Here is an 11091-nt window from a genome sequence, read left to right on the forward strand (position 1 = left end):
GAAACCTTTTCCTCTCCCTCGCTGTTTTGGAGGGTTGCGGAAGAGGTGTTGCGTTAGGGAACTCATGGCAGCCCGTCTGTGAGACGTCCCATCGTGAGTGTCATTTATGCCGTTTTATCGAACTGTAACAGTAATTCCCTTTTGTCTCGCTCAGTGGGAATTTTCCTCCTCCCCGCCCCCCGTGTTTCCTATGGTGAGATTCAGGGAAACGATGCAGTTTAACCTTTGTTAACAGAACGGTGGTGTGGACGCTTGCCAGGTGAGGGCTTGCACGCAGGGGTCTGGCTATGCAGAGCCTTCCATACAACCTGTAGTATCTCGGCAAAAAGCCAGCTTTTCACGTGCCTGTGAAAAAAACTTACAGAGGTGATTTGCGCAGGAGGGAATGAGCCATGGAGCCTCCTCATCCTCTCTTCTAGTGCTTTGTGCTGCAGAGAAGAGCAGGACATGCTGCAAAGCAAGCCTTGGAGTGGCAGAAATGCCAGGCAGCTCACGCCTCCACAATGCTGCGTATGCCTGCTGTCCTCCTTGGCAGCTCAGAGTCATAGAATAGTTTGGCTTGGAAGGGACCTTAAAGATTATCCAGTTCCAACCCCTCTGCCATAGGCAGGGACACCTCCCCCTAGCTCAGGCTGTCCAAGGCCCCATCCAACCTGGCCTTGAACACCTCCAGGGATGGGGCAGCCACAGCTTCCCTGGGCAACCTGTGCCAGTGCCTCACCACTCTCATGGTGAAGAAGTTCTTCCTTATGTCTACTCTAAATCTGCCCCTATCCAGTTTATACCCATTCCCCCTCGTCCTGTCACCACAAGCCTTTGTAAAAAGTCCCTCCCCAGCTTTCTTGTAGCCCCTTCAGGTACTGGAAAGTCGCTATAAGGTCTCCTCAAAACCTTCTGTTCTCCAGGCTGAACAAGCCCAACTCTCTCTGCCTGTCCTTATATGGGATGTTCTCCAGCCCTCTGATCCTCCTTGCAGTCCTCCTATGGACCCATTCCAACAGCTCCATCTCCTTCTTATGTTGAGGATTCCAGAAACATCCATTTAGGATGGAAGAACTTAAAGATATCTAGAGGGTGGATGTCAGGAAGATGGGACCGGACTGTTTTCAGCCCAGCAACAGGACAAGGGGCAATGGGCACAAACTGGAACACAGGAAGTTCCCCCTGAACATGAGGAAAAACTTCACGGTGAAGTTGACAGAGCACTGGAACAGGCTGCCCAGGGAGGTTGTGGAGTCTCCCTCTGTGGAGATATTCAAACTGCACCTGGATGTGTTCCTGTGCAACCTGCTGCAGTTGAACTTGCTTTAGCAGGGGGTTGGATTGGATGATCTCGAGGCCACTTCCAACCCCAGCCATTCTGTGATTCTGTGAAAGCATAAAGTTTCATTTCCTGGTGTCTTTGCCCTCCTCTGCCTCTCATTATAGATGAAAGGAGGGAAGCTAAAAGAGAAAGCGAAACTGTGTGGAGCGGAGCGGGATGGTGTGGGAGGGCAGGGGCACAATGGAAGAGGAGCTCTAAGGAGGAAGGGGACGGAAGCAGAGATGGAAGGGTGTGGGATTGCTTCTGGCCAAAATCTGGAGTGGAAGTCAAAATTCCCATACCTCGCTATTCCTTTGCTGCCAACAGATTGCTGAAACTACTTCTGGTCCACAGAAAGGCTAAGGAGTAACTTCAAGGCCAGAATCTGAGGTAATTGGTACCATGTAGTCTTAACCGTTCCTATATTGCCCCAAACCCTTTCTTTGCTTTTAAGCTGGGAAAGAGCATGTGGATTTTTCCAAAGTATATTTTTAAGAAGGGCATCTGTTTCTGGTTTGAAGATGGGAAGAGACAGAAAATTCATTAGTTCTCCTGGTAGTTTGTTGCAACTGTTCAAAATACATTCTTTAATTTGGATCTGCCCTTTGTTAAATTCTAGCTATTATTTCTGTTAAGCTTTTTATCTGTTAGATCAAAGATCTTCTTAGTAGCTTGCATTTGGTCTTCATGAAGCAGTCAAGTCAGCACCCAGCTTTGTTTTGATAAACCAAAGAAACGAAACTCTTTTTGTCCTGCTTTTAGGTATTTTTTGGTAACCTTTTTAATATACTGACACCAGAACAATGCACAGAAAAAGGTCTTTCAGTGTCACTTGTGCAAAACACAGCAGTAAATCAGCTCCTTACCTCTCGTCAGTATCTTTCATCTGTTCATGAAAAGGTATCACCGGTCCTTTTTTAATCAGAACATCACATCGAGCATTGCTGCTGAAATGCTTTTCTGACACATAGAGCCCTCGCTGCTGCTGAATATCCTGGCAGTGCCAACACAAGAAGTGTTACTTAGAGTCCTAATAATAAGACAGGTAAGGGATAGGGTAACTGCTTATATTACTATTTTTCCTAAAGATATTTTAAGCTCTCAAAAAAACTATTAAGACTGCACTGTCTAGTACCTGAGGACAGAATGAAATAGTAACATGAAGATTACTTGTGACTTCTCATCTGTACTCCTGTGCATGTGATATCAGAAGTAAATACTTTTTTTTTTTCCTAAAAAACCTTTTAGTTATTCATCAAAGACATTAATAGTGCTTTGGGAATGAATTAGGAAGGTATTAATTTCCTGCAGAGGTGTAATGAAGGAGGCAAAAGACAGACAGACTGTTTAGTTTTTGGCCGCTTCCATGCTGCTGGCTAAGAGATTCACGAAGCAAGCTTGGATGTTGGACTTCTGACTGTCTGCCCAGCTTGTGCATTAGTCCCCTGATAGACAACTCTTTCCAAGGCTCACTTGGAGGGAGTGATTCCCTATGCAGTGCAGACACGAGCCAGCCAGGGCCTCAGCCTGGGGGCCAGGATGTTGCTCAAGACTTTTTTAGGCGGGGATCTGGCTGTACACTGTCAGTGCTGTGCTGGAGGTTGGATCCCCTCTGCCACTGAGCTCTGCTAGAGCCACAAAGGTTGTGACTCACTTTTGCCCCCTCCAAGTATCTGACTTTGTTGTGGTTGCCCAGTCCCTGGGGGTGTTCAAGACCAGATTGGATGAGGCTATGAGGAACCTGATCTAGTGGAAAGTGTCCCTGCCTTTGGCAGAGGCATTGGAACTGGGTGATCTTTGAGGACGCTTCTAACACAAACCATTCTATGATTCTATGATTTACCATGGCATACCCAGACACACAGATGCATGACAGTTCTGTGCAGTGGCAGTCTCTGAAATGTCTAGTTTTAAACAAAGGATAATACCTATAATAGCAATTCCCTTCTCGGAGGTTTTGTGACATTAAACAGAATTTTTGTGAGCACTGCAGTACTAAGGGTGATAGCAATGGGGACATTGAGAAGAAAATCTAATATTTGTTTGGTATGGGATTTGGATAGTGCACACTGAATACAGCCTCGGGTCTCACGTGGAAGAAGAGGATAAAATTAAGGGATAACCTTAATTCTGGTATTTTTTTAAACTTCTGTCTGTTTGATTTTGCAGACTTGATGCAGGTTTCTAATGTGATTTGGCAGGTTCTGGGAAAATAACCTGAGTGTTGTTTCTTTATTGCTTTTATGTCACACAATATTCAGGCATTTTTCATTCAGGTTTTATCTTCTTTACACTATATTTTTGTTAGCATTGCTGCTTTCTAGGTTTCTTCTTGACAGCAAACATCTCCATTTCCAGTTATTTTTCTGTTATTTTGTTCCCTTAAGATGAACCCCCTGCTAGGAAGCAGATCCAAGCTGCTTTCATATCTGCCTAAGCCTTTATGTTTCAGCCACAAAGCTCCTTCTCTGCAACTGGAAAACTTCTCTGCCACTACAGATGTGGTACACATGTTTTTTTTTTAATGACTGTCAAATAATGAAGTTGATATCACACAGGGATTCAGAGCTAAAAAAAAAAATCACATTTACAATTTTGTTTCAGCCTTACTCAAATATTCAAAATCTGATGGATTTGTTTCACGTGTTTTTTTCCATGACCATCTTTAGCTACCGAGTCAGTGGTTTAAGTGAATGGAAACTGAAGCAGAAGGAGCAGTTCAGGGAGAGGTGTACCCCACATCCTAGCTCTGCTGCAGCCACAGAACATGACTAATAGACTTAACTTTGAAATATGTCTATTTGTTATTCCTGACAGTGATAGGACTAGCTTGTTGTGCCTGGCATTTTCCATAGGCTTTCTGAGAATTTTAACAAGTTCAGGTGTTCCTTGAATGAGATCTTCCTCCTCCTTCATGTACTCAGAAGTCCTCTCCTTGTCCTTGTGCTTGATGCTTGTTATGATCTTGCCTGACTTTCAGCAGTGAATAAATGTTACTCAATCTTATACACAGGAAAATTTCCTTCTTTTTTATTGAAAATTTGGTTTCTTTATAGAAAAGACTTGTTTCTGCCTCTTGACTAACAGATTTCTGACTTCATCCTCTGCACATCCAGTAAGCCTCATTTAGGTATGCAGTATGATCAATACAAGGGATTTAGAAAATGTAAACCAGAATGCACAGTTAGTTTTTATGATTTATGTATATTTTTAATAAAAAATCCTGGTTATTGTCTCTGGTTTCTGGTCCAATGGAAGAACTAGAATTATGTTTTTCAGCTTTCTGGGAAAGAAATGCACTTAAAAACCCTCAAATTTTTCAGCTGATGATACATTTCTAGAATCTGGCACTCTATATTCAAGTTGAGTTTTTTTTCCCTTGTGAGTGAGCAAGTTAGGAGAGCTTTGTCCTGTTTGAGTTCAGTACAGGGACCCTGTGTAAGGAGATTTTTTTCTAATCCAGTTCCTTGGGAGTTTTAGGGGTTTTGCTGGTTTTTTACTTTCCAGCAATATATCCCAGGGTTTCTGCTTTGTGTTTTTTGTAGGAATATAGAACTCCTGTTTCAGAGTAATGTAGAAATATAGAACTTATGGTATAGTTCACAAGATGGACTTGGGGCAGTTAAGTGAAATTTTAAATTTCAGTCCTGCTATGGTTATCAATGCTATCTTTATTCATAGTGAACCTCAGGGGAAACATTATATTTTTGTTTGGATGTACATACTTGTACTTGCTTAAAGCAAGAGAGCATTCATTTCTTTGCCCAACAATGTTCTTGGGATTTAGTCCACATGACATAAGGGATGAATATCTTCTTTTTCCCCATTTTATATTTTCCATTGGGGCAAGTAGTAGCTTTTATATTTTGAATAAAACTGTGAGAGAAGAGTATCTTCTGGAACTGGCTCAGAGAGGTTAATGTAAGGTCAAGGCTTTAGAGATTTCTGACATTTTTTGTTTGTACTATTTTTCAGATTTCTTTCTTTTTTTTTTTTTAAACGTGGTACAAAGCGAGGTATGGATTTCCTTCTCTTCTTTCTCTGTGACTGGGGTAATTTGTTGCTTTGCTGAATTGTTGAGATGTGATCATCTGTCCTACATCTTTAGGGAGTGTTAGGAATGGTTGGACTCGATGATCCAGTGGGTCCTTTCCAACCTGGTGATTCTGTGATTCTGTGATTCCATGCTGCACATGAGGTCTTAGGCTTGTGCCTTCCTGACTGAGTGCTGAATCATGAGCCTGCATGCTAGCCAGGCTGCAAGCTCCTTACAGGTTTTGAACAACATTTATAAAGTTCCAAATGTGCCCAAACTAGGTTTTAAAACAGTTTACATCTCTCTTCAATTTATTTTTGGTCAATGAGCATGTATTTCCTCTATGAAAATCAGGCCCTCTCCTGCCACAGCCATTTGAAGTATGATTCACCTCACTTCACTTTAGCCATTTAAAAGTTTGTCGCCTGTTTAAGTTTGAACAATTCTACCTCACCTCTTTTTAAGGTCAAGACAAAGAAATTAGGACAGAGAGAGATCATCTGACCTTGTCAAGATGCCTGTCTGAGGATGGGATGGGATGAGATGTCCCGTGTTTCTTTCCCCTTATAGACTATTGAGGAACCACAGGGTAATGACAGTTAGTAATCTTGCCTTCCAGATACTTGGATTCCTTAAATGAATCATACCTTATATTTGATGACTGCCTTTATGGTTAGCCCAGACTAGCAGCTGATGAAATCACTCTGGAGATAAACTCTTCTTTCGACTGCCTTTGGGCAGACACTCACCACAGCAGTAGCGCAGAGGTAGATATAGAGAAGCTCTCAAGTGGCAGATCTCTTTGACATTATTTAAACTTCTTTTTTTTTTCAATTGAAGATTCTGAGATAAGTGGTGTTGCTCACACAGGCTGGTTTCATCAGCACTGGGTTTATCTAAACTGTAAGTAGTTCAAGCTTTCATCCATGTTCCTACGTATTATGGACACTGGAGAAAGTATGCTGGTTTAGGTATAGAGTGACATTGAGTCTCATTATCTGAATGATGATACTGCTTCATGATCTCTGAAGAGAGGACAGAAGACAGATCTTACAAAGGAAATGGAACTGCTCATACCTTACTTTTGACAGAAATGAATAAAACTACACTAAGGCAATACCTGACTTAGAAGTTTAAAAATGTGTCAGCGACTTCTAAATAATGTTTATTTAAGACTGTAGAAAGATTTAGAAAAGTTTACACAGATTCAGAAGAGTTTACAGACATCTGCCATATGAAAGCAATATGTGATTTTAGGACTTTTCTAAACAATTTCTATGTATTACATGCTTCAACTAATGTGTGTCCTTAGAGAAGTGAGAAGCAAAGTGCCATCGAATTTGGACATAGTTGTCTTTAAGTAATGAGAATTTCCTATTGCAGTCAGCTTCAGACTTGTGGGAGGTAAGTTCAGCTGGACCGCAAGGCCCAGGGAGGAACCAGTGAGGAAACCAGGTGGGATTCATCTGTCTAAATGTAGACATGCATATTGAGCACTGCTGAACCCTAGAGTGCCCTTACAATAAATAAATAGAGAAGGTTAGGCCTTTGTGCAATGCAATTCATCCCTTTCTAATGTGGGTACAGAAGACAGGCAAGTGAATTGCAACCTAAAAATATCTATATCTCTCCATTAAGAGAGGATCCTATAAAGAAAGCCCTGGGTGACCACTTAAGTGTAGGCATCTGTAATCAATAGATGTCTAAGATCAGATGAGATAAATTTCATCCTCTGTCACGAGAAAGCCTGCAGGTAAAGCCACAGAAAGATTGATGAGTGGAATTGGTAACACAAAGAAAGCTTGAGTAATCCAGTGTCCAAATTGATGGGGTATGAGCACAGCAGCACAGCAGCCTTATGGCTGTCACGTAAATGAAACTTGCCTAAGACTGTGAAAATGTCTTTAACTCAGACTGAATTTGTGGCTGCAGTCTTGTGTATTTTCTGTGAGACCTGACCAGATTACTCTTCTCTGAGTTGCTCTTCTGTTCTAACAAATCAAATATGTTTTAGCCTGTAAATTGGTTTTCAAGAAAAGAAGTCCACAAATTAGAAAGGACTGGATAAATAACATAAATGAGAAGAAGGCAGGAGCTGATGAGACTGTTCCTATGAAGAGGGATTTTGTGCACTGACAGTATCACGAGATATTCAGAGCTGCTCTGCATGCCCAAACTTTGGCATCATTCTCCCAGCTACAGGACAGGAAGACAAAAGGTAAGGAAGTGAAACAGCAGTGATCTGTGTTGGAGGAAGGAAGAGAGATGACATGTTTGAATAAGAGCCTATGTAAGAAGGAGAAAGCACAATGAGATGGGAGGAGAAAGAATGGAGAAAAGGTTCAAGGTTGTCTACTCTTAAGGAGGATGGGAGGGAACAGAGATAGATTGTGGATAGGTAACAAAGTGAAAAGGAAGAAAGTCCCAGCATAGAGATAGGAATCAAAAAGCCTATGTAAAAGGATGCCAAAGTCTGAGGATTTATCATCACACTTAGTAGAAATGAAAGCTAATTGTGCAAGCATAAAGAAACCTACATGGGTAGTGGATGAACAAATGAGGAAACAGAATGGCAACTATTCTCTTCTTCTCAGGTCATCCCTTATTGCAATTTATTGAAAATCTTGAAATATTAGAGAAACTATTTTTCTGAGATATACTGCTGAGATGTACTGAGATGTACTGAGATGTAAGCCTAAGAAAACAAAGATTCTTCTGCAAGTGGGGATTTGCTTTTTTCAGAGCTATGACTTACAAGATTTTGTGTAGATCTCATTGCACCTGAGTAACTCGGAGAGTCAGATAAAAACAGGATCAGTGGATGTAGGGAAGTGTTTCTTCCCACGGATTTTTGTTTAGTGCCTGTCTTTTAATATTCAGGAGGAGCTTTTTTTAAGATTCAAAGTTTTTCTTTGATCAGGCCACTTAAAATGGCTCATTGTAGTGTCAAATGGCTTAATTGTGTCACTCCTGGTGGCTAGTTATGCATAATCTCACTCTGAAGTCTTTACTTCTGCTGGGGCACTTAACTGCTTTCTATTCTACTTGCCATCTAGCATATTCTTGGTTTCCCAAATCTCCTAGGAAAATTATGTCTTTGAGATCTCTCTTCCAGGTGAGTTACTCTTTACACTCCATGGACTATACCAATTAAGATATTTATTTGTAGAATCATGGAATTATAGAATACTTTGGGTTGGAAGGGACCTTTACAGGTCATCTAGTCCACCCCCTCCTGCAGTGCGCAGGGACATCTTTAACTAGACCAGTTGCTCAGAACCCAATCCAACCTGACCTTGAATTTTTCCAGGGATGATACCTCCACTGCTTTGCTGGGCAACCCGGTGTTTTACCACCCTCATTGTAAAAGATTTCTTCCTTATATCCATCTAGATCTACCCTCCCTTTATTTAAAACCATTACTCTTTGTCCTGTCACAACAATTTGCCAGAATGAGAACTTAAATACACGTAGCTCCTAGACAGAAGCAACATGGTAGATGCATAATGAAGGTATTTTAGTCTTGAATATACTTCCACCTTCCTTAATGAATACCTTTGCTTCACACATTTTCCAATGACTTTCATAAGTGTTCAGGCAATACATTCCTGCTGGCAGTGCTGGAAACACATGCCTTAGATGATGAAATTTGGAACACACAAATTCACAACACTTAAAAACAGCAGCCAAAATATTTATAGGAATAAAAAGGTGGATTTGATATAAGCTTTGGGTGAAGATTAGCAAGGGGTTATTTCAATTCAAAACATTCTTATTATGGCCAGTTTCATGTCATGCATAAGATAAAGTTATGTTGCATGATCTTTGGAACAATGAAAAATGTACTAATGTATTATAATTTGAGTTTCTTTTTAGGTCCTGCTAATGCAGATTGACCTTGAAATTTTACTTGACAGAAGTATGATTTGTTCTTTTTCAGGTGAGGTTCATGGCAATGTAAATACCCCTAAGTTAATGTAAAGGTGGTTTGGCAGAACAAGAAATTAGAGGTATAATATTTTCTCCAAAGAAAAGAAAAATAAAAATATTCACAATGGACAAAATTTCCAGAAATGCTCCTCACTTTTGAGTGCTTGGCTTGAGATACATTGGATTCACTTGACTGTGTGAGTTTGCTTCCTATCGTATGGTGAGGTTGGTTATGTTTTTTTTTTAATTTGAAAATTCTTTTGTCTGTGGAGCAGATGTCTGGGTGTTGCTCATCCTGTCTCTTTTCTTTCCACTTGGACCTTGAACTTTTACGTGCCTCCAGTTTTTCTTGTAGAATTATCTTTCCTATCTCCAGAATTATCACCTGCCATTATGAATTATCATGTGGTTTATTCTTTCTATTGATATATCAATTTCCACATAAATTTATATGTAGAATGTTATATTTTGGCCAAAATTCCTTCAGAAATTCCAAAGGTTAAATACTTTTCTGGCTTGATGCTAATCTGTGCAGTAGAAGGAGCCTGGGAAACAATACTGTCATTGAGAAAAAAAATGTGAACCCACTGCCTACTTACTGCTCAGGAATTCTGTGTTACTTGAGTGAGTTGTATTTAATGATTTCCCTACTTGTACATTGGAGTATTCTTTTTGTTTATTCCTTTTCCTGAAAAAAAGTGAACATATTAATCCTAAAAATGTGAACATATTAATCCTAAAAATGTGTTGGCATCCATATGGGTATATGTTTGCTTTAATGTTTAACTTTAATGATAGGTTGATAAGTTTGATATTAGGGGTGAACCTTTGTATGAATCCGTACTGTAAGGTAGCTGAAATACTGTGTTCTACTTTTGGAGTAAAGACTAAACATTTTAACTAATAAATTTAGCAGTTTTAGGTGTGGTGGCCTTACCCAGTGTCTCAGAAGTGTGGACAAGGTGGTATGGTCATGGTCTGGACCAAAAGGACTTTGGCCACTGCATATGTACTCAGATTTGCTGCCTGAAAAGTCCTTTGACAGCTGCAGGCTAGCACACAGCCAACACCCAGCACTCATAAATTTTCAAGAGACAGTAAAATCCCATAGTAAATAAAAAGTCATTCAACGTGCTATTTTGTAAACTGGTATAGTGCTGATATTGTTCAGCTCTAACAATGGCTCCTTTATTTAAGTGTAATAGCTGGAGGGAAGCTGAGGGTACTTCTCCACAGTGAAGCGCTAAGGAATAGACAGTGCCTGCCATTTTCCTGGTGACTAATTGAAAGACAAGTTGTCTTTTTATGATTATGCTTGGTGTCTTCTGCACAGAGTGTCACGCAGTGGCATGTGGCTGATAATGTTGGCAGGACTGCAATGGGCACTGCCATGGTGACACCGGGATGCAGGATCTGTCTGTCTTTTTTTTTTCTATCCATCCAGGTGCTCTTGGCCAGGGAAGACACTCCTGATGCATTACTGAGGATAAGAGGCTAGCCCTACATCTATACTGGAACTGCATGCTGTAGCATGCTCCCAGTTTTATAAAATTATGTAGTTATAACGGAGGGAAGCAATAAGAAAAGCAACTTATGTGCTGCTCTTCTACTCAGTTTTCTTTCCTCTGCACACTGAGTAATTTCCATGTTAGCATCTATCTGCTACTCTTTTTTTTACACACACTAACTTCTCTGAAAATTACATATTTCTCCTTCTTCATTTAGTACATTAGAAGCACTTTTCCTTGCCTTTCCTTACGTGGCCTGCCACAGTACCTTGCCTTTCTCTTTGCTTACTCTTCTCATCTCATATAGGCTCTCA

The sequence above is a fragment of the Cuculus canorus genome, chromosome 1, assembly GCF_017976375.1.
Source record: "Cuculus canorus isolate bCucCan1 chromosome 1, bCucCan1.pri, whole genome shotgun sequence".
In the NCBI taxonomy this organism is placed as follows: Eukaryota; Metazoa; Chordata; class Aves; order Cuculiformes; family Cuculidae; genus Cuculus; species Cuculus canorus.